At 42.1% G+C, this 24,134-nt stretch overlaps 1 protein-coding gene across 1 annotated transcript in view; it reads left to right on the top strand.

Annotated features, from left to right (window-relative positions):
• The first annotated feature begins 452 nt into the window (after positions 1-452).
• ZNF644 (zinc finger protein 644) overlaps positions 453-24,134 on the top strand; it is a 70,686-nt gene continuing 47,004 nt past the window's right edge. The window contains exon 1 of the mRNA XM_058029801.1: positions 453-524. The gene's annotated coding sequence lies outside the window, so the exon portion shown is untranslated. The remainder of the gene's footprint in view (positions 525-24,134) is intronic.

Below are 24,134 nucleotides of genomic sequence, written 5' to 3' on the forward strand. Positions count from 1 at the left end.
TTCCCAACTTCATTATGCACATTGTGGTGCAGTTTCTTTAAGCATTCCGTTAAGCCCCGTTTTGGGGGACACTAATTTCTATGACTTAGTTCTACAGACCAGCGGGCAAAGGCAGGGATGTTGTTCCGGGACATTCTCCCAGTGAGCCCTGCCGAGACAGCGGCGTTTCCCCGCTGGCCGCAGTCGCTGCGCTGGCCAAGCCACTGCCGTCCGCGGGGCCACGGCCGCAGGAAGCGGGGCTGAGGGGACACGGCTGAGGGGCCGCGGCCGCAGGAAGCGAGGCTGAGGGGACACGGCTGAGGGGCCACGGCCGCAGGAAGCGGGGCTGAGGGGACACGGCCGCAGGAAGCGGGGCTGAGGGGCCCGGCCTCAGGGACGCGGCCGCAGGAAGCGGGGCTGCGGGGACACGGCCGCACGTGACGCGCCCACGTCCGCCTCCGCCGGGAAGGAGCCCGCAGCTCTGCACGGCTGATGAGGACCAGCCCCTCTTGGTTGTTGCAGCTCTACCGGCTCTCAGCCAGCAGGTATTTAATTTCTGGAGCCCTCCTGTCCGTGGGCTCCTCTGCCCCTGTCCTGCAGGCCGGCGTCTCTGCAGAGCCAGGTCCTGTCAGCCTCCAGGCTGCTGCTCCCCACATGGCATCTGCTGTGTTTCTCTACTAAGAAACTTCACCTCAAACCTTCTCGTCTTCTAAGTGGTACTCTAGTGATACTTTGGGGCAGAACGAATTATGATAGAGGAACACAGCTCATAAATATTAATTTCTAATTAGACTCTATTTGCTGCATATTCTAGGCAGCATTACAGGTTTTGAGCCTTCATCTGCCGCTTTCTATATCACTCAAATACCAGAGATTTTGGCATGATAAATCACAGAGGAAGGTGTAAAATCTGATGCAAAGTGAGATAATGTAGTTCTTCGTTATTATGGCTCTTGCGTGCCCTGATAGAAAACTTTGAACCATGAAAGGTGCTGACAGCAGGTAAGTCACCTAGTTCCTGCTCTGCTTTAGGTATAAAGCCTGGGCAAAGTGGAGAAAAGGAATGCACACTCTGGTTTTTAGGCTCTGGTTTTTAGGCAACTTACCCTTCCCTCTAAAGCAGTGCACTGGAGGAAGTGTGGCAAACCTAGGCTTTGTTCTGCAACTTATTTAATATGACTCAGTGCACAAGATTATGAGCTCTAAGAGTGCTCAGCCTTTGGGACAGAGTCTGGGGAATTAAGATGTTCTTCATCCTATCTTGCATGGCAATTAGACCTGATTTAGGCAATGCTATACCTCGGACAAATTCCACAGGGCATAGTTTTGCTCTTATCAGGATGTGGGATTTTCCCTGTTTTCCCCAGCAGCAGGGCCAGGAGTTTGTGGCTCTGCAGGGTAAGATTGAGGGGGCCCAGCTCTGTCCCTTACTATGAGATTTGTCTTGTCTTCCCCTCCACCCCTGTTTCCAGGGATGTATGCTGTAGTCAGAGGCAAGTGCTGTGACTCTGCCTGCAGTAGGAAAGTGATGTGACTATAAGAAATGCAAGGCTAGCTAAATGGACTCCACTGCTTGCTGATGTGCAGTGAAAAGAATCCCGTCTTGCCTTGCACTCTGCAGCAATGTGTGTTGCTTTCCAGTGCCAAGTACGTACCACAGCATCAGATGTGGGAGCTGCTGTTTGCACGTGTGCCATGCGGTGAGCAAGCAGCATTCCCCTGTTCCAGCAGCCTCCCTGGAGGGCAGCAGGCTGCTTAAAAGGTCAGCGGGGTACCTGTGCATCACAGGCGTGAAAAGCTGCCCTCTTTAGGCCCTGAGGCAACAACCTGCTTTCACTTTGTGAAGCCGAGCAGAAAAGCTGGGGTCCAACAGTGGCAGGTATCCCTGAGCACAACACAAGGCAGCATGAGCATATAAGAAATCCAGTTTGCTTCTCAACGTGAGTAGAGGAGGTTTGGGTGGGAAAGTAATGGGAATGCTAAATGTTTGCTGCTAACATTTACAAAAATGACAGCAAATCCCGTCTGTATTAATGTTTAGCTTTTGAGACACAGCAGAATTTTACTTTGTTAAAGAAGGTTAAAGAAACCTAGAAGTAGCTCTTTAATCTTCAACTGGAAAATACAATTTTGAAATCCATTCTCTTAGGAGTGGAATAATCTGAGTGATAATGGATGTTAAACCTACTCTGAACGTTATTTAAAGGATTTCTCAGATGGAAACAAAAGTTGATAGGATGGTGTCAGGCTCAAATGAACATCACCTTTACTTACACAGTTGTCCACATGAAGAAGAGAGGTTGATCAGCATGTATTTTCTGGTTAAGTGATTGTTTAGGAATTATCAAGTCATTATGTGATTCTTAAATACTTCCATTTGCTCTTAGTTCCAACAAAAGGCTGTTGGAACCATATCCATGTGTTTTTACAAGCACAGCTCTATGCATGAGGACTTCACCACAAAGGGTTTGCAGTGAAAGGAAAGACTGCAGGAGTCTTCAGCACTGAGGAGAAAAAAATTGTTAGTCTTTCCCCTCCTACTGCTGACCTGTTCCTCTTGGCACATTTTTGATCTCCCTCGGTCAGTCTGTGCCTGATACCGTGTATACGTGTCCTGTTCCCCACAGTGTAATGCTCTCCTGTTTTTTCCAAATGTTGTTACATTTTCTTTCTCCTCCTCTATTTTTCAGTTCTCTTTCCCATTTGTAATGCATCAGCTGTCTTTGTTGTTTTTCACTTCTAATTTAATACCACCAGTGAATTTGTGTCTCTCTGCAGATCATTAAAAAGGGGCTATGTGGGACTACTTGTAAAAGAAAACACTGCATTCCCAAGACAGGTTACAAAGCAGTGTGTGTCAATACTCTCTTTTGGAACTTTTAGCTTTGTTTAGTTCTTTAGTAGATGCAAAGAGATCTCTGGATCTCTTGTTTGCCACTCTAGCATGAGAATACAAGGAACAAATTCAAGAGCTGCAGGCCTTGAAAGGACCTGTGCCGCCCTAGGAAAAGGGCAGTTTCCTGTGTTAAGCAGAGCAAAAAATCAAATTAACAAAATCCCAGTCCAGCCACAAAACTAATCTGTCCTCAGCCTATGGGCACATTACAGGAGTCCTTTCCTCCTTCCTGCCCTCTGTACAGGCTGTTTCAGCCCACCGTTGTGGTCAGTGGCTGGCGAGCTGGCAGGAATGGGTGTGTGCCTGAAATACCAAGTACTGAAGGGCCACACCTGAGCTGAGAGAGGAGTTCTGCTCCCCTGGGAAGCCAGGAGTCGCGTGTTTGCTTTAATCCAGCACAGATCTCTGTGGCTGATGCAGCCAAAAGGAGCATTTGTTTGCTGTGGTGGGTGGCAGAGTTGGATGAGGGAACAAATCCAACTGTGGGCTACGTTGCCTCATGGGGCCAACCTGAATGCTGGTTTTGACTCAGAGGAGGGAGTTTTTGGGCAGGAAGCGAAGATGAGCAATATCACCACGTGTCAGTGGAGAGAGAGGCTCTTGGAGCCTGAGTCTCTCCCGGTGCCTGGTTTTAGGATGTGGATGGCACTGCTGTGCCTGTGGGGTCTGTACGTGTCAGCTGATGCCCAGGGTCAATCCCTGCCCAGGTGTTACAGCAGCATTGGACTGGCCTATCCCTTCATTTTGCTTGTGCTCCCTGCTGGAGTGTTTCACTAGGAAAACTCACATTCTCAGCCCTGTGAGGGAGGACAAGATGGGCTCATAGTTGAGCTCTGACTGGGTTAAAGGATGGCCTCGGGCAGCAGCAGGATTTCTGAAAGCCCCTGTAGGCTTCATCTCCTGGCACAGACTCCCTGCTGCCCTTGGACCTCCTGCAGTGTAGGAGGCTGCCAGCATTGCCCGGGTGGTAGTTTTAACTCTTTGTTACCTGAAATTCAGGCAGTTTCAAAGTAAATAAACCACTGGCCCCTTTGTACAGTCTCATCTCTCACGTTGGCCCTGCCACCCGTGTTAATAATGTGCATAATTTCCCGAGCACAGACTGGGAGTTGGGGAGTGTGAGGTGTGCCTTAAGGGGCTGGTGGCAGCAGTGAGTGTTTGAAGCTGGATAATACCCACTGGTTTGCATGAACTTGCTGTCAGGGAACTGTTTTGATAGTGATTAGAATTGCTCAGTGGCAGGACTGTAAACTGAAGTAAATAGCTTGGTCCTGATTACATTTTCTAGAGGGGATGATGCAGAAGAAAATTGAGTTAAAAATTAGCTGTGAAATGAGCTGAAAGTTTTTTTACTAACCACGCGGGACTTTGAAACATCTGACATTAACAAAATAACCTATTTGAAGCAATAGTAAACTGCCATCTGCTGGTAGAAAAGTAATGCATGTAATGAACATGCAGACTTAGGAAGTGATAATGCTTTTGTGTTTGACATGCTGCAGTCAAATATGTACATGTCATGGAAGCTGCATATATTTATTTAACGGGTGGTTTTCATCTCTATTTGCATTTTCATATAGAATATGCTAAACAGATGCCTATAATATAACTAACTTTAACGACAAGCACAGAAAACAAGACAATAAGAATAAAGAATGAGGACTAATAAAAGCAGATGAGCGATCAGGATGATGACAGGCTCCAAATGTGTCCTATTTACATTGCTAATAATGAATCACAAGCACTTCCTTTTATTGTTTCCCCCTGTCTTAGACCCTCCTGTATGACCAGAATTGTAGCACTGAGAAACATATCCTGGCATCGTCATTGTGATTTGTGTGTGGGTGTGTGTGTGTGTATGTGGTTCCTTACACAAGCATGTAAATAGGAGCTGGGTCTTTAATTGTTCCTGATTTAAGTAGGTCATCTTCTCCAATACACAAATCTCTTGTCTTCTGGTAAGCCAGGTCAGCTGTTGAAAAGGATATGGAAAATACTTACTACACAAATATGACCAGAGAAGATGATTTCACAAAGGACCACTCCCAAACTGTATGGCATTACAGAGCCAGTTTCCATAAATCAGCAGCACAAGGAGTGCACTGCAGGGGAGAGGCGATCAGATTCCCTGTTTGTGTAGTGTGTACCGAGTGGGTGTGCTGAGCATGGCTGTGTCCCTAAGGTGCTGCTGCACTATAAATAGCGCTGTTAGCGTGAATTACCTCCAGTGCAAACGTCAGGCCACTTGCCCTTTTCATATGCATGTGGTTTTGGTTTATGATTGGGATTATTCCAAACACAGCCTATTGTTTTAGCAAACTGGTCTTCTCATAGGAAATATGTTTAGTGGGCAAAGAAAAAATAGGTCAGTTCTTCCTTTGAAATCAGAGAGAAGTGTGTATTTGTAATATTTCCTAGGCTTGTTTCCTTGGAACAGGTTTGGCAGGTATGAGAGGAAGTTAAAGATTTATTTTTGGTGCTATGTACCAGATGTCATACCTGCTCTTCTGAGACAGTTGCTTTTATCTCCAGCAGTACCTGCTCTAGTAGCAATGAAAAAGTGACTTGAATCCCATTTAAAGCATGTAGTGTGCACTGTTCTTGTGCCACTAAAGGAAGGGGAAGGCTTGTTTGGGAGACTCCAGGCAGAGTCCTTATGCGTCATTATAAAGCAAACATGTTTGCATCCCTCTCAGCAGTGTTTTTGCCTCCTTGAAGATGTGGTGAATTAATATTCCCAACTCCAGGGTTTGTGACCCCAGCAGACACTGAAGGACTACAAAGATGTCCAGTTTGAAGTGCTGTTATATTTATGAGATCTCCACATTTATGGCTCATTTTGTAGCATCCAGGTGGTTCTTTCTAAAAGACTCTTTCTGGGGAATTTCTGCATGCTGTGCACACTCTACTCACATTGGCCTTAATCAAATGCTGCTCAGTGTCTCGCCTGGAAAGAGCCCTGCTTGGTGGCTCTTATTTACATTAATACTGTAGGGCCAAATCCTCAGCTCAGGTAAACACCACAGCTTTTTCTGACTTGTAATCTGTGGAGGATTTAGCCTTGGTGCGTGGTCACAGAGGCAGACACCCTGCTCTGGGTCCTGTTTACTGGAATGCTCCAATAGCAACACAGCATGATCAATGGGAACAGCCGGGGGAGGAGTGGTGCCCATGGATACCTGTTATCAGGTGGGAGCTGAGGTACACAGTTACCATCAAAGACACCACTGTCCTCTGCTTTGCTCTGGAGTCTCCCTGCCAACAGGACTCTGCCTTCCAGCTGAGGAGTGACTGATGGTTGAAACAGCAGGCCCAGGTTATTTCAGGTATGCCAGTGACCCACATGACCCATAGAAAGGATAAGGTAAAGGCAATCAAAGCATCATGTTCCTGTAGCCTCTAAGGGCTGTAAAAATGGAAACATGAGAAACAAGCTCATAGATACATGAAATAGGATGAGGGTTCACTGTTACCTGCTATAGGCTAAATCAGCAGTTGAGTGAGACTGACACTTCAGCCAGCAAGAGAAAGGAGGAATTATGAAAATTATGAAAAGTTAAAGCTGGTGTTTCCTTCATGTTATGCTAGAATCACACTGTTCAAAAAAGCTCCTGAACCACAGAGAGCTGGGGCAGGCAAGAGTGGAGAGGTGGGTTATGGTAGTGGAAGGGTATTGTCATTACATAAATTGGAGCATTTCAAGTCTGTTAAACTGTTTGGTGCCATATCCTGTTAGTCTTTTCTGAGCTTACCTTGCAGTGGAATGGGGGAAGCTGTGCTGATTGCACAATTGGTTGTTTGTTTCTTTTCTCTGTGTTTCCAGCAAATTAAGCACTGTGTCCTGCCTGTGCTATGTTCAAGGTTTGGCAAAGGGCTTTTGATGGGTTTGCCCAGCACCTAATCCTGCTTCCTTTTACTGTGGCTCCTGTACCAAAATGCAGTGATCAGACTGAGTAACAATAAAGCTACTGGTGATTTACCATGGAGCAGGAAAACCCTTAGTTAGGGGGCAGTTTCTGGCAAAGTGTAGTTCTCAAGATGAATTGAGGTCCTTGTCTTTGCAAGGATTACTGCATGGTGGATGCAGAAATGATAACCTAGCAGTAAGTGCTGTTCAGAAAGCAATAAAACACTCACTTCAAAAATCAAGAAGCATGAAATAGATACTATTTCAGGAAGGGGGGAACACTAGGAGAATCATGAAATGGCTGCATATTGTTAATTTCTGTGGCTGTAGTGACATTGGGAGACCTCTGGTATATATTTGAAACAAGCAATGAAATAAGGCTCATGTGCTATATGTGTGTCAAAGGCAGGCAGGGGGATCAGCTAATATGCTTATCAGTCAGGCAGTGTACGTGGAGTTGCTCTGCTTTCACAGTGTCTGCTTATTGCAATTGGGCCCATGAAGAAGCCAGGTGATTAATCTGCAGGGGTTTATTTTTTCTGAACTGTTAATGTCCTCTGTTTCAGAGCAACAGCCCATGGCTCATTAAGCAGGGAAGATTTGATTGCAAGTGTGAAGGGCAGCACACAAAGATTCTCCACACATCTCTTGTTTGAGCCTGAGAGGGTAGGAAAATGAAACATTGGAGAAGTTTGTCCTGGGCTGGGGCAGTGCTTCATGAAGAGCAGTGGTACTGTGAGAAAATATGTATGTATTTGAGTCAACCAGGATAAAATTTAAAGCCACAGTGCTGCTGTAAGATGGTAGCAGACACTTGCTGCTACCCCAGAAACACACAGCTGCCACTTGTGCTGACCTGCTGTGAGAATCATGCCCTTCTTAAATCTGTTGCTCCAGTTCTTTGGTGATGCCACCTTGCTCTTGCTGTGTTCTTTCCACCCATACTGTTGGGTACTCTGGCGTCTAATGCTGAGAAAGCAAATGGGGCTGCTGAGTCCAACTGCCTCAACAGAAATGCAACAGGGGAATTGAATACTCAGTCTGAAAGATTTTGCAATATTAGAAGAATCTTAAGGGGATTATTTTGAGATTATTAGCCACCATTTATAGTCTGTGTTGTACCTGTTTGTAAAATTAATTTCATCAGTTGAAATATTTGAAAACGTTGATTCAGGAAAAGTATTTTTCTGACAGTGCAGTTATGTAAGCATTCATTTATTTACCCTAGTAACTTCTTTGAGAAATAGGAAAGTATTGAAACATTCTTTTTACAGGCTGGGATACGTAAGGCTCAGATGTATAGATTTAGATCCATATGTTCTAGTGTCTGCTGTCTAGCATTTGGCCCTGCTTACTTCCACTCAAGTCTTTCCTCACCTGAACTCCTGGTCATGGAGCAGCTGTGTCCTGTGTCCTGCAACCAGAGCGTCCTGGCACCTCTCTGGTTGCAGCCTGTGAGCGAGTCTGTGCTGGAGGGAGGTTAGCAGTGAGGATGGGTTATTGTGGGAAAGGGGAAAGGAAGAAAAGTGAATTACTGTCTTGCCCTAAGAATGATGTATCAAGCTCCCATTTTGAGCATGGGAACCAGGGAAGGAGAGTGGCTGCACAGGAGGGAGCAGACTGAGGCTCTGCGCTTCCATTCCCAGACATCCAGGTCAGACAGGAGAAGACAATGAAACAACACTGGGAATACAGACAAAATCATGGACCCTGTAATAATTTACTGGCTCCAGGAACAGGAGTATGTTGTAAACTGTAATTATGACAGACAACAAGGTCGTTGGAAACAGGAGTATCCAGGATAACAAAACAAGTCTCCCAAAAAGATTTCTCAGTCCTATGGCACAATATTTCCATGCTCAATGGGCTGCTCTAAATTTAACTGATATTAGATATTTACCAATGATCTGGACTTAAACTGTGCTGTGGAATGCAGTGACAATGGGGAAGGATTGAGAATACTTGTTAGAAGGGGCAACAAGAAAGTTTCAAGGGTTTCTGGCTTTGCTTTCTTCTGAACCTCTTTTGGTTTTGGTTTGGGTTTTTTTTTTCCTTTATTTTTCTCATCTTTTTTGCTATAAAGTTTTACTATAAACAATTAGAGGAAATTTTGCAATAATATTGTCTGTGGAGGCTAGGAAGGTAAGAATACATTCTACATCATTGTTTTCCTTTGTTTGTCTTCTTTATCTTGTTTATCTTTGATCAGCTGCAGATGAAATAACCAGCTAACTGATTTCCCATACAGGGCTGCCACTCTTGCTGATGAAACTGTGCTGACACGGGAGTATGCTCTGTAGCAGTCTAGCAGTATCCATTTCTTATTCCAGTACACTGACAGGTCATTCAGGGAGACAAAAAACGCTATTCTAAAGTGGAAAAGTAACTGCATTTTCAATTTTGTTTTGATTTGAAATTTTCCAGCTACCTATCAAGACCAAATCCTTGAACTATTTACTTAGAGTAACTGAAATACCCCTATTTGAAATAGTGGATATGCAAGGTTTAGCCATTAAAGAGTTGGGGTAAAATTAAAATCCCCTTCAATAATAACTAAAGTCGGAGAAAATCTTTCAAGAAAATTAAACACTTGATCAAAAAGAGAGAAGGGTTATTGTCGAGAGCATAAAGATTAAACAGGAGAGTTGTCTCAGAGAATAACCATCAATGATAAGTAGCAGGCAGTTAATAATATCCCCTCAGGGATCTTCTTTTACTCATGTAGGTTTTTGGACAAATACAATATAACATTTTTTATAGTTAAAGTGTGAGGGAGCTTCATGTCATTCTAGAGCAGCAATAAAGCTTCAGTGGAATAAGGACAGCTGGAATGGTAGGGAAGGGGTGACCCAGAAGTTGAAACAGCAGGAAATCAGTGACAGTTTTTCCACATAACTCTCCTTTTTAACCCACAAATTCTGAGATCTCTTCTCAGTCTCCCTGACATGCCTTTTTTTTCATATCCACAGCATTGTATTAGTGCTGAGATTTCATATGCCACTGGCCCTCTATATGGAAAAGAAGGAGAGACCAAGTAAATGAAGGGTGTGGTTCCATAAGAGCTGTTTTAAAGCTTGATTGTGCAGATGGTGGAGTTGGCAGGACTGAAGGCATGGTGATCTGCAGACAGGGAAGGCACACAGGGTGGAGAGCGTGGGGGCAGAAGGGTCTGGAGAACCTCTGAAGGCAGCTCTGCAGCTGGAGAAACTGTAACATGAAACAACTCCCTTGATCTCTCATCTTTCTTCCCTTATTCTCTCCGCCTATGTAATTGCAATAATAAATCTTTTCTGTTCCTTAACCATCTTGTGGCCATTGCAAACATTTAAGAATTAATGCAGTTCTCACACATGATGCACATGTTCTTCATGTCCCCTTGTGTCCCTCCATTTATTCATTTATCATGTACACACAAAACTCCCATAAAATATTAATCTGAAATACAAATCTCTCTGTGCATCCTGGGAGCATTTGCATATAGTAATGTTAACGAGAGTATTAATTCTGCATGCACAGTCTGTGGACTGCACACAGGGCCAAATCTCTCTCGGCAACTGTGCTGAAATCAGTGACAAATTAAGAAACATTATTTTCATATTAAAAATGCTGAATGGAAGGTGACAGTCTCCTAGAATTGAAATGTTGTCCTTAAAAATCAAACAAGAATATTTGAAGCCTTATTTTCAATTTTTCCTTTTATGAATTCCTTTGTAAAAGGAATTTTGTACTGCTCCATGTTTCTACCCAATTGGTACAGTCTAGAAACAAAAGGATTTAATTTTTTTAATAGTGCTGTAATTCATGGGGTATCTAAACATTTATTTTGCTTTTCTTCCCTGTTGGGAACATCAAGAGTAGCAACACCTCTTCCAATTTGGGAAGGACGTACAGTTGCAGATGGACCAAAATAATTCGCTTAGGCTGGAGAGAGGATCATTTGCTCTGGGGTGACAGAGTGAAAACTGTCTGAGCAGGCATTTGATGAGATGGAAATAGCAGGAGGATCTCCTGTGGTGGAATAAATCTTTGCACCTCACTCCTGGCTGTGAGCACAGGTGGGGTTGTCCTGCCTTTGACAGTGGTGAGAGCCCTAGGGCACCTTGGAGGCCCCTGGGAGCCATGGCAACGCCTCTGGGACAAGGACACGTTTCTAGGCCTGGGTTTTACTCTGGAAAGAGGGAGAGAACAAACTTGTCTGATCCTTCACTGTCCAAGGCAGGCGTAAGACAAAATAGTAGCAACAATGAAAGATGGGTTCTTTGTGTGCACCCAGATCCCACCAGACTCCCAAATAGGGGGGCACTGTTACATACACCCCTTGCCCAGGTTCATTGCATCCCTGCAAGTAATGTTTTTCTCAGGGGTGGATTGTTGAAGGGTTGCATTTCCCTCAGTTAAACTCACATCACTGAAGGTGTACAAAAGATTTTTTAAGGGAAAGTCCCTGCAGCCAGGGACAGTCTCTGGTGAGAGGCAGTTTCCAAAGCAGATCAGATGCCTGCTGCCAGGAGCTGCACACCTTGGGGGAAGGCTGGAGCTCTCAGCAGATCCCTGGCTGCTGTTTATGGATCTTGCAATTCTCTGTCGGTGCTGCAGAAAATCAAAGCACTCTTGTTTCAGCAACAATGTATTTTGAGTTTGACTTTATTTCTATTCTCATGTCTGCAGTTTGTGAAAAAACTAAGTGCCTTACTGTCTTCAGGAAAAATGCCATTGATCCCTCAACTCCTTACTGTAAAGCATTCATTTGACTATACAGCTTTTAAAAGTGTTATAAATGAATCATGTGAGACAACCTCCACAGCTGGAGTTAAGCACTTCCATGTGCTTGCTGAATCAGGGACCAAGTTGTTAGGAAGATCTTTCTGGACTTACTGGAGATCCATAAGAAATTGTCTTGACTTTACCAAGCCATGGTATTTCTCTTAATCTTTCACTTCCTTCTTATTCATGCTTAAATGAGATACATCTGTTTCCATTTTTCACATTGTTCTGTTATATGAGTAACGATATCAAGCTTTCCCCCACACACACACACACTGTGAAAGAATAAATTAGTATTAAGTTTTGTGAAGTTCTTTAAAACACTAAAGCAAAACATCTGTTTCAGCTGCAGGTCATTAAGATAAAAAACTTTAGTCTGTGTGCAGTGCAAAACTGCCAAAATTTTATCAGCTCAAACACATTTCTTTACCTGTCTTTTACTATAACAAGTGAAGATAGTGAAAGGACAGTAAATCTTTGTCAGGGATGGAGCAGTTAAAAGTGTTCAGTGTAGTAATCCATAGCAGTACCTTGCAGTAATCTAGTGAATCTGATCTGGAGATGCCTGGAGATTGCTGCAGTGTTGCAGACCTCAAGCTGAGTCTCCTTGACCTCCACATCTTCCAGCCAGGCACAACACTGTGTAGGGTTGCCTTATCTCCTGTAGATGTTTGTGTCACTGAAGTTCAGCTATGAATCTTTCCACCCGCCCCCAGTAATTTAATTGTTTCCAGGGCAGGTGGCCAGAGTGAAGCTGAGCTGGCAAATCTGCTTTACAGGTGAACTGTGACACTCTTTCCATGCCAAAGCCCAAATGTAGATGTCTGTGTTCTTTTGTTGGCAATGATCTCCTTTATAAAGCATTTTGAGGTATGGAGATGAAAAGCCAGCAGCTACCTGAGAGCTTGACTGTTAATAAATAATTAGTATTAAACCCAAGTGCATTTCCTGCATTCTATAGGAAATGCCAAACCTTGCAGACAGGTCCTGGCAGGCAGGTAATAACTTACTCCTACAAGAGGCAGTGTCCACCTGTGATTCCCTGTCTTTAATTAAAAGATCTAGCACCTTCATTAGTGTAAAGGAGGTGTTGTGTATCATGAATGTGCTCCAAAACTAGATGTGGCTTTTTTGGCATCTTAAGAGAAAGTACTTGTTTGTTCTTCCAATCTGCCAAAGCAGCAGCCAATGAAGTGCTGAGCAATTCTGCTCCACTATGCTCACACCCTCCCTGGAGCAAATGAATGGGATATTTGGGGTCTTTAGCAGCCCTATGCACTTTTGTAAAGCAGCACTGTGGGTCCCCTTTCATTTAAGCCCTCAGTTTCTGAGACAGGAGAGTGTATATATATTGCTGCGCTGAATCTGTTCACCTGCAGCTCTCCCCACCCCCAGCTTATGAGCATGATTTCCTTTTATGCACTGCTCTGTCACAGCTTGGCAAGTTTCCCAAGACAATCCATACCAGAAAGGAGAATATGGCTGCTGAGCAGCTTAGACAGGAGAAATGCCTTATGTAACAGATTCATTTGAATACTATGAAATGTTGGGACAGGCGAGACAACTGAAAGCAAAATGCAGCCCTTAATCTCTAGCATCACTTCTGCTTGCCCTCACCATCATCAGCATCTGATAGTCACTGCCTGTCTCCATTCACATCTCCATCTTTTTCAAGAAACTGCCTGCGGCAGAATGTTCAAACAGCTTGGCAAGCAGTTTTAGGAGAAGGGGTTTTATTTATTTTTTTTTCTCCTAATTCTTCATGAGCCTCATGAGCATTTCCCCACTAATATGCCTGTGGCATCATTAGGTGTTTAATGAGAGTGATGTTGCTTGAATATTATTGTTTTTATAGCTCATTTTATTTTGACAAGTCTTCAGTTCTGTGGCACTTTATAGTGTGCAGACTTCCCCTTCCTATATATTACAGATTTTGCAGAAATATTACCACAGAGGTGTTGTCATGAAAGCTGAAATAATAAATTGTCAACATTCAGTATGTTTGAGTGCAATATGTGTTCAACACCACAGCAGTTTAATGACATCAATTAATTATTTTAGTGTATTTCTTTTATAATACTGAAGCACCGGGAATACTGCCATTAATGGCCTTGTCTCAGACAGCAGTTCAGTCCAATTCTGCACAAACAGTTCTGTTTGGAATCTTCTAGCAGTTCCCCAAAAGACCAGCTTGTACTCCAGTGGATAGTGGATCAGAGTCTTGTTCCTCACATCCAGAATCTGGATCATTATAGGTTGTGCTCAGATGAAAAATTCCAGCATTGTACTTGCAGAAAACAAGGTTGCTGAAATTGTAAGTATTGAATAGACCCATACAATGCCATTTTACCCCCTGCATTTTGTCTACATGTTGATGGTACTGCATCCATTTCTTTACTGATTAAATTAAATGGATACAGGTTTTGTGTCAATGCAAGAAAAATGGCTGTATTTTTAACATAGTAATTAATACCCATTAAGTTCTCACTGTTATGTTATCTTCCAAGTAATTTTACCTGGTTTAGGCTGCCAGCACATACTTTCTTACTACCACAGTGGCAGAGCCTTTAAAACAACTAGCTGCTGTCAGGAATTTGGCTTGCTGGCCTTTACTGAGATGAAGGGAGTTACTGGGGAGAAGGACAGTGAAGGTACTCTTGCGGCTCCCTTGTGCAGTGTGTCCTGCACCAGGAGAGGGGAAGAAGCTGCAGCTCTCTGCAGTGCCTGTTCTCCTCCCACCACTCCACAGTGTGGCTGCACAAATATTCTGCTCTCGGGATTGCTGCTGCAGGCCCCAGAGCTCAGTGCCTGTGTTCCCAGCACAGGCAGTGGAGCTGCACAGCTCCAGGAGTACGTGATGTTAACAAAGCACTAATTGTGTACATAGCCACTGTTTCAAACATTCATATACTGGCTTCCAAGGACCCTACTTTTATGTCTTTGTTTACATTTAATAGCAGTTGCAGTGGTTAACTGGCTTTATTTTGGAAACTTTGATGTTTCTCTTGCCAGTACTGGTGCTGTGAGGATCAGAAACAAAGATGTGCCTTTTTACTCTGTCTTCTGATAGGTTTAGTCATTTGGCAACTGTTGTTCTGTTAGACTTTGCAGAATTTGGACAGGATTCTGATCTCCTACAAAGTGACACACACACTTATTAGAATGCAGAAACAGGTTTGGGGCCTTTTTTCTGATTACACCATGCTGAGTGCCATGCATGAGGAATTAGAGGCTGTCTGTTATTATGTGGCCAAACAGCTGCAGGAACTTCTAGTGAGTGCTTTTAAATACTAGTAAAAGAAAAATCAAAATAACATTCCCATGAAGCAGAATGTAAAGCACATGCACTCCTGCAAGTCTCCCAGGCTCTGGCAAAGAATGATCAAATCTGGACCAGGCCAGTCTTCTTATACTTAAAGTTCCATTGAAGTAAAATGTAAAATAAGGAGAAATTTTGGGGTCTTCTACAAGTTCTTTTGTGGTAGGTGTTTTTTCTAGTCTCTTTTCAAACTCAGTCTAGTGTAAGAAAAAAAATATCAAAATTTTAATTTCTAAATTAAATGAAACTCAAGGCTTGAATTTGTGGGGTTTTTTTTGAGATCCCATATCTAGGAGGCATTTTAAGTTGGGGTTGATACATACTACATTTTATATTAGGTTATTTTTCCTTTTAGGTGCACAGGTAATCACTCACATGACATTTCCAGTGGGGTATTCCCCAAGCCATTTAATTTTCCTGCTCCTGCTGGAAAATTGTTCAGTCAGCCTCCCCTCCCTGCAAGTAAAATATCCTTATCCTTCTCAGAACAAAAGAACTGCCAGGTGTAGGCAGGCCAAATAGTTTTGTCCTTCTGTCCAGTAAAAGTGCTCCTGAGTTACTAGTAAGGCTGTGTTGCCTGAGCATGATGTGCCCTCTGAGACTCCCTGGGAGTGCTCCAGCTGGGATGCTACAGGAAAATTGCTCAGAAACCTTCTCAGTTTGCCCCCCACATGCATAGAATGTGGATCATCTCCACTAAGTGACTTGCCCTGGAGCACCTCCATGCCTGTCCAACAGAGCCATGTGGCTTAGTGTTTACACTCAGCTCTGCACCTGTGTGTGCCACGCCTGCCCACACCTGTGCAGCACCAGCTGGCCACGTGGCCCTCTGCTTAACAGTGATGTGTTCTTCATTACCCCTCCAGCTGGCCCTGGCTGCCATCTGCAAACACTTTGGGCTTCTCACAGTCTTCTTCCACGTTTGGGAGGCCACAGCTACAAGCCAAGCTTTTTCTGCATCTCTTAACCCAGAGGAGGATCAGCTATCATCCTTCCCAGAAGGAAGAGTGACCTCCTCCCCACCTCTTTCTCTAAATTGTTTGCAAAGCAAAAGGAGGGAGCACTACAGATTTTGTTTGTGAAGTGAAGGCCTGAGTGATTGTCTCAGAACGGACTGAAGGAGCAGAGCGGTGCTCACCATCCCAGGGAGGACACCAAGTGGCTGCTGCAGCAGGATCAGAAGGCTGGTCATGGATGAGGTTTTGAACACAAAGGTAGGGCTGTGTAGGTGTGGGTTGTGTGTGGTACATGTGTTCTGGTGTCACATGAGTACTGGAAAGGCTTCACATGGTGTGCTGCTGCTGTGGGATAGGGGTACCTATAGCCAGCCCCTGTGCACGTGTCGTGGTTGTCCTGCCTTGATTCCCAACACCTCTGCATTCAGGAGCTCCCCGGGCTGTGCTCCACAGTGAGCCTTTCTGGCACAAGAGGTACAAGGGGCAGAGTTCACATTTGCCTGGAATTAGAAATGGTGGCTCTGTGTCCTGAATGCTCACCCCTGTTTGCAGCCTGGGCCTCTTGTTAACAGCAGGTATCAGCTCCCTGACCTGCTCTGAAGCACCTCTATCTCCTGTTTCTGGGTGCTGTGCAGCAAAGGCAGGATGTGTTCTCAGAGGGCGTTTTCAGCCTCTGCTCTCAGCAGGCTGCAGAGCTGTTTGATCAACACAAGCTTTGACAGTCAGGCATCATTAATTTTCCACAACCTACTGCTTGAAACTCCTGAAAGGATGGGCTGTCACTGTTCCTTGCAGCCCTTGCTGGCCTGAGCTGCCCTCTGCACTGTCCTGCTGCAGCACAGGAGGGCTGCACACCTCTAGCCACTGCTCTCCTTCTTTGGGCCTGAGATTTAAATCCTGTCAGCTCTGTCAGGGAAAAAAAGGAATTCTCAATATAGAGTTGTTTCTTTTTAAAGGACGAGATAAACTGTAATGCATTAATGGTGGAAGTGATCATATACATTTCAGGCTTAGTGAGTACCCATTGTCTTAAATTAATCCTAATAAGCACTGTTTCCCCCAGCATGTGCCATTTTAACAGTCACTGTGGAGAGCTCTGCTTCCTAAAACTATCAAAAATGAGATGACATCCTCCTCTTTTGGAAAGCATAATTGATAAAATGTGACAAAACATGGTTATTGCTTATTTGTAAGTGGGATCCTTTAAAAAGTACTCTCTTACATGGATTGGGTTAAATGACTTGCTGATTAAGACATCTACATGAAATATGAAACTGCCATTATCTGGCTCCTTTTAAAATTGAAAATCAGGATTCTCTTTTGTGCAGATTAAGTAAAAACTTCTGTGCTGTTTTAAAGTACAATATAAATGTAGTAAGTAAAAGCTAGAGGTATATTTGAATGACAATTCACACATAATGTCTTCAGAAGAAATTCTAATGTGCTTGGGATGAAATTAGAAGGACATGTTTGACACACTAATAGACAGATTTGAGTGCTTCCTCAGATATAGCTTCTTCTGCTGAAATTCCCAAAATTACACTGCTGGCTATTTCTGCTTTTACAGATACCCCATTTTTACTCTATGAATTATCTGCACAATCTAACTAAAAATACACTTCCAAAGCGTTATCTGAGTCCCTTTCCACACACTTTGTTGGAACCCAGAGCCAAGGCCTGTGAAACTGGGACAAGTTTTAAAATTGAACCTGACTGTTCTTCTAAGTTTCCTCACTCATTCTTTTGTCTGAGAAACCTCTACTCAGCATGCATTCCAGGCAGGATACTGAAGTAAGTATTTTGCAGTTATTTTAAATACATAGATTTTTGTTAACAGGAAAATTAGTGCTAGAATTTTCAACCAGAGCCTGGTTGAAAGCTCATTAAAGTCTTTCAATGAGCAGTTATTTCAATGAGCTTATAATGAGACACTTTATGTTCATATGAGCTTCACACTAAAACCAGTAGTGAGTGGTATAATACAAGATCTGCCTGCAAATCCCAAACCTGACAGTATTTCCTGAATGAGATAATGGCAAATGAACTGCTGTTCAAAATAATTCACCTGAGAGTTTAAGTGGGATGTGATATGGAAATACTGGCTGGACAAGAGAGAAGCAAAAGTTTTAATATAGCTTTTGATCATTGCACTGAAGATACGTTTTAGCAGATGAGTGGTAATGGATGTGGGTCAAAGTGAGGAGCTAAGAGATGCTCCTCTTCCTTTGGCATAAAAAGGGGTGTGCCAGGGAAGTTGGAAAGGACAAAGTTACTGGGTAACAATGCTGTCATTATAATAACCCTAGGTTGTACCTTGGTATTTTTTGTTAACAAACCATGCCATATACTGATTCTGTGCAACCACAAAATTTAATAAATCATTTTTCACTATTGCATATTAACTGTAAGACTGTGTGGAACTATCTCAATTTTATGTAGTTTCCCCCCCCCCCCCCCCCGCCCCCCTTCTTTTCAGGAATCAATTACAAAGATGTCTGGTTTTATGCCCTGAAGATATGTACTTATCTATACACTACAATATAGTCTAAAAAAGCTTTTGTAGTTTTTTTTTTAAAGCTTTATCCCTGATGTTAGAAAACTCAGGTATATTCATAATTAATTGTCTTGATCAAAACCAAACTCCTTACAATTAAGAAACAAACAGAAGGTATGGCATATCAAACTGACTTTCTGCTGCTGTGATCTTACCTAAACACAAAATAAGATCCGCAGTACTTCTACATTAATAATAGTAAAATGGATTTTTTTTTTGCTTTCTTCTTTGAAAGCAATTGCTATGTCTTCCCATACACAAACCTTTAGCACTTTACAAGCAAACAGTAATAAAGCTTTTTGCAATTGTGTCAAGCATAAGGAGAGGAAGGTGTGTATGTCCATGGAATGGTGAGAGGAATCAGAATTGCTGATGTAGCAATTGCCTACCAGGCAGAGGAGTAGGAAATTGCAGGGAAAAGAAGGCAGTTTGAAATCCTGCCTGGCAATGATTTTGACGACTGAGAGACACTGTTCATTTTTCAAGTGCTGCTAAAACATATGGAACTTGCTTCTTAAGGCAAAGGGTTTTGGTGAAGATGTCTTCACTTGGATCTTTGTCCTGGCTTCCATCTGGCCAGATGACTTTGAAGTACGGAAGTGGTGGGGGTTGGCTGGCAGTGCCTTTTCCTTTTGGGGAGGGTGTGGAAATGATCTTTGTCTGAGGGAGGTGACTTCCCCATGTTGTGCCACCTGTGTCCCTCACCGGACATAGAAAAGTCACAACTTTGGATATGGAGTGTGCCTGAAAGGATCCTTGTCACAATTCTCCACACTGACATTGCTCTGGTCTCTGATACGTGCTGCAGCCCCGGGTGTGACCCTGATGCTAGTCACAGGTGGATGTGGGAGGTGGGGTGACACACCCTGAAGGAGACAGAATGTGACACTCTCAGGCCTAGTGCAGTTTCCCTCTCGTCACTAGCACTCTGCCAGCGTAGCACAGTCGTGACAAAGGTCTGGCCCAAAGTGGTAGGAGCTGAATTCCTTCATGCTGTGACCTCTGCAGGGGGATGTTGAGGCTACCAGTGTGACACTTGAAACAAGGATCTTGAAATTACTATGTCTGTCTTCTCCCTGAGTATCATTTTGGTACTATTATGTGAACTGAATCATCAGGTAAGCAGAGTTATGATAATTTATACCAATTAGATCTAGGTCCTTTTCCATCATTATTGAAGGCCAATTTATTGCCGCTGCTTTCTTCCCCTCACAGTAAAATATTATTAATCAACAGATTCAGGAAGCAACCTGTTATGGTTTCGTTGCTCATAGCATATTTTCATATATTAATGCTTCCTGTGTGTGATGCAAATGGCAACTCTCCAAGGCAATGCATTGTTTTTAAGAAGGTCAGTGTTATAATGTATGGTGGTATTTTCCTATGCTAATCTGCTTTCTTGTGATCTTTGAATTCTGTGGAACTTGAGCTCAGTAACTGAAATGTGATAAGAGAGATGGCAGATCCTCCTGAAAGGAACACTGGTGTAGGCTTAGCTATTGTCTTTTTAATGGAAGATCAATTAGAATATAACACGTGATGAAATAAAATGAGCATAAGGGCTAAGGTTAGAGAATGACTGTTGATAATTAATCCAGGATTTGTAATGTTTACAGTGGTGGTACCTGTGGAACAGCTGAGAATGGAGCCTGGTGTGCCAGGCAGGCAGTGCTGCCCCAGCAGCTGCTCCCCTCTGATGGGTGGCAGATGACAGGAACACTCCATAGTGGTGGGACTGAGAACAGGAGACGACTGTGGCAAGCTGGGCACGAGCTGCTGTCCTGACAAAAGCTGGTTTGTAATTGCAAGCACAGGCCTAGCCAAGGGGAGCAGGTCTGAGCAACAGCCACGGAAATTTTCGTACCATTGCCTATGGACAGAGGCTGAGCAGTGAGAAAACGGTGGCAGTTGTCTTTATTATGTAATCTGAGCAATCTTCTCTGAGATTTCAAACACACACAACAGTAGGACAGTTCTAAAGGCGATCCACAGTGCACAGCAGTAATGTTTCCCTAGGCACGCTGTCTAAACACCCTTCTGTTGCAAAATATTTCAATATTTCAGGACTAACCTTATCTTGGGATCACTGTTAAGAGAGACATAGGTTTAATGCTTAATGGTTTTCATTTTATCTATATGTTCTTACTGCTCTCTTATTATTTTACTGGTAATTTTAAAAGTTTAATTAATATTGACAAAGATGACTAGAATATCTTGATTTATGGCAGAGACTAAATTTATAAATAAAATACTTTTTTTGTTCTGTCTGAAAAATAGACGAGACAATCCTCTTTAATTAACATGACAACTGTATCTCAAAAGGGCCTGTGAAAGAAGCAAGCCAGCAAAACATGAATCAACAGCTCAAGCAGAAAAAAAATATTAGGAAAAGTCACCTTCCCCTTTTTGTTTTTACAATGTTAAAATAAATTAAACTGCTCCATATAATTCTTTTATTAGTTCTTCTAATATTCCAGTTGAAATAATGTTGATTACTCTTTGTTGAAACAATCAGTACATTGAGTTCCTAAATTCATGGATATTAGTGAAATCTGCATTATGTCATTGTAAGAAAGGCCAGAAACATCTCAGTAGAGTGTAAAGAAAAACTCAGTGGCAAGTTGAGCAATGAAACACAGATATCTTTCATATCATGTTTCTGTGTGCTTCTTTTTGCAGCTACAAAGGTCTAAAGCCAAAGACAAGACAAACTTTATACATAAAGATAAGGGATTTTATTAGTACAACTATCTCACCTTAAAAAAATCCCATCACTATATCTCAGGTACTCAAAAACTCTGCTTTTTCAGACTCTAGTAGTGTATTTCATAAAAGATGCTACTTTTTCCTAGAGACCTTTTTTTGTCTGAAAATCAGACATCAAGAATCATTTCAATTTTGAAGATGTTATGGAAGACAAAATTTTCTACCAAGGGCTATGGCATAAAGATGAGATTGAAATAGTAAATGGAGAAGGAAAATTAATGGGCTAATTGTAATGTATCCATTACATGACAGCATTTTGTAAACCATACAGCCTTAAATTGTTCTATAACTCAAAATTATATAGCTTAATATTTTATCTGTTGTTATTTTGTTTGCTGTACACAGGATAACCAGAATATATGTCAACTGAACATGAAATGTTCAAGGAATGATGCATATAGCGGCTGTATTTCCATGGTGAAGCTTTTTGCATAGAGTTAATGAAGTGCTTGGGGTCCTAGGGAATTAAAGGTGCTATATAAATGTAAGAAATTATCATTAAAAAGTTTTTCCCTCCAGGCATTTGGGATTTTGCTATGTGTTACAAGGAGGCATTTGCAGTCTTCTTTCATTCAAAATGCTTCAGCTTAAACATTTTCCAACTCTCCCTCTGCAGCTTCAGCTACAAAAACGTTTATATGAAGAAACAGTTACTAAATTGGTTCCAGTTAATCATACTTTGCTGCTAACTTGAAAGAACCTGCCTTGGTTTAAGCTTTTTATAGCCATGTTGAAGATCAGGAGGAACTAGAAACATCATTCTCTCAAGAGATTTTCAAATGCTGTTTTAACCATTATTAGGCTTTGCCTGCATTGGTGGAGAAATAATCCAGGCCACAGCCAGAATTCCTGCAAACAGCAAGCCAGCTGTGCAGGATCTGGCTTGATTTCCAAGGATGCTATTGTGTTGTTCTCAACTGGCCATTACATGTTCCTTTACTGACCTTTTGATTATGTGAATCAGAAGCATTTTTAAGAATCCATAAGTGCTAATGGAATTGGGCCTCTTAGTTCAAGTATTGAGAGATTAAAAAATTGCTAGATATCTTTAAACTATTAATAAATTGTGGGATTTGGCAGCATTAGAACTGAAGTTCAGGTTTTGTTATGCTAAGCATTTTACTTGTTCACAAATTGATGTGAAATCTAATAAAACATTGCATCTTCTATAAGTTAATACTTTTATGGAATTTGGGGATTTCCTTCAGTTATTAATTGCAGAATTGAAGCAGGAATTGCTGTTCCTTAAATCTTACCTTCTATTAGGCAACATATATTTAAATTAAATAAGTATGATGACCTTAAAATGATTGTGTGCAATAAAAAATATGATTTTCAGCAAGAAGCATAGGGGTAGTATTAATATTTGCTTTTCACATTTTTATTGTTTGTATTTTGGTTGATGTGGAGCACATATCATGTAAGAATCTTAGAAGGAATCTGTGGATTGCACAAGATGATAATGTTTCTTTTGTTTAAGAGCAGTGGAAAAACTGTCCTTACAAGCTCCAAAATAATTAGAACTCGATTTTATAAATGTATATTTTCAGAAAACAAGCTTAATTCTCAGAAGAATAATATTAGCACTCATTAGGGGACTGAATGCTTTGGGGTACTGTTAATGAAATTCATAGCCTTTTGCCTGTGGGCTATCAGTTTGAATTCAGTCTAACTCAGTGGAGATTGAAAATTGGCCTATTTAATGGCCTTTTAGTCATCTCTAATGAGTTGAGTTTGGTGGGTCTCAGTCCTGCAACATAAACCACTCACACTGCCTTCTCCTAACTGGCAAGCTCCAGAGAAACCCCTGAATTCAATGGATTTTGGGGAAAATTAGCCTCTGGTACCATGGAGAAAAAGCAAAGAAAAGCAAAACCTGTGATAGATAATGGTTACATGAGCACTAACACACACATTGTTTTCAAATGTGGAATTTATAATGATACATAAAGTTTATAAATTAGCAAATTAGCTGAGCATGTGACATATGTTGCCACACAACTATACTGATTGTAACATGACAAAGACTCCCAAAGGGGATATCTACACCTGTGCATAAGATCATGACAACACATTAAATGTTTAAATGCCTCTGGGATTCACTTTTGTCAGGGAAAAATAGGATCAGAACAGATATCTGGATGGTAACTGCAGCTACAGAAAATTATGCTGAAAGCAATTATAACCTAGTGTGCCTCCATTACTTCACAGCAGTCAAATTCTTCTATATTTTCCTTTTGGATAATTAACTTAATATTAAAAAAATACTAATACCATTTCCAGGATCCTGTAGATATGCCAGTTTTACTTATCCATATTGCAATAGAACTCTTCCTAATGTCTAACTGAAATTTCTCAGTACAGTTTAAAGCTGTTACATTTTGCCTTGTGCAACAATGGATTTTTCTCCCCATGGTCTTTTATTCTCTAGACTAAAAAATCCCACACATTCCTAGTTTCAATTAGGGTCACATCTTTTAAAATAGTGACTTTTTTCACTCTTCCTTCCTTGTACTGTTTTCTACTAGGAGTTTTTGAAAGAAATTTTTCTTGAAATGCAGAGGCCAAATCTGAACACACAGATGAGGCTTCACCAGTACTAAAGATGAGGAATTCTTCCTATGTCCTAGATATGACAGTTCTGTTTACGCATCTCTCTGTACTGCAGCTTTTTTCACAACGGTGTGACATTGTTGATGCATGTTCAGTTTGTGATTTACTCTGATCCCCAGCCCCTTTTCTGTAAACCTGGTGTTTATTCATCTGTTCCCAGTCTTGCAATTGTGCAATTGTTATTTTCCTGCTTAAATGTTGAAGTTGGCACTTGTATTTATTCAATTGCATCATATTTCTGCAACTCTTTTTTCAGGAAAGTTTTGAATTCTTTTCTTGTGCTGTAACATGCTTCCAGCTCTGCCAGTTTGGCATTGTTGGCAAATCCAATCCATGTAAACTGTATTCTGTCACATGCATAATTAGACTTGGGACCACAG

This window comes from Melospiza georgiana, chromosome 9 (assembly GCF_028018845.1).
Source record: "Melospiza georgiana isolate bMelGeo1 chromosome 9, bMelGeo1.pri, whole genome shotgun sequence".
Lineage (NCBI taxonomy): Eukaryota > Metazoa > Chordata > Aves > Passeriformes > Passerellidae > Melospiza > Melospiza georgiana.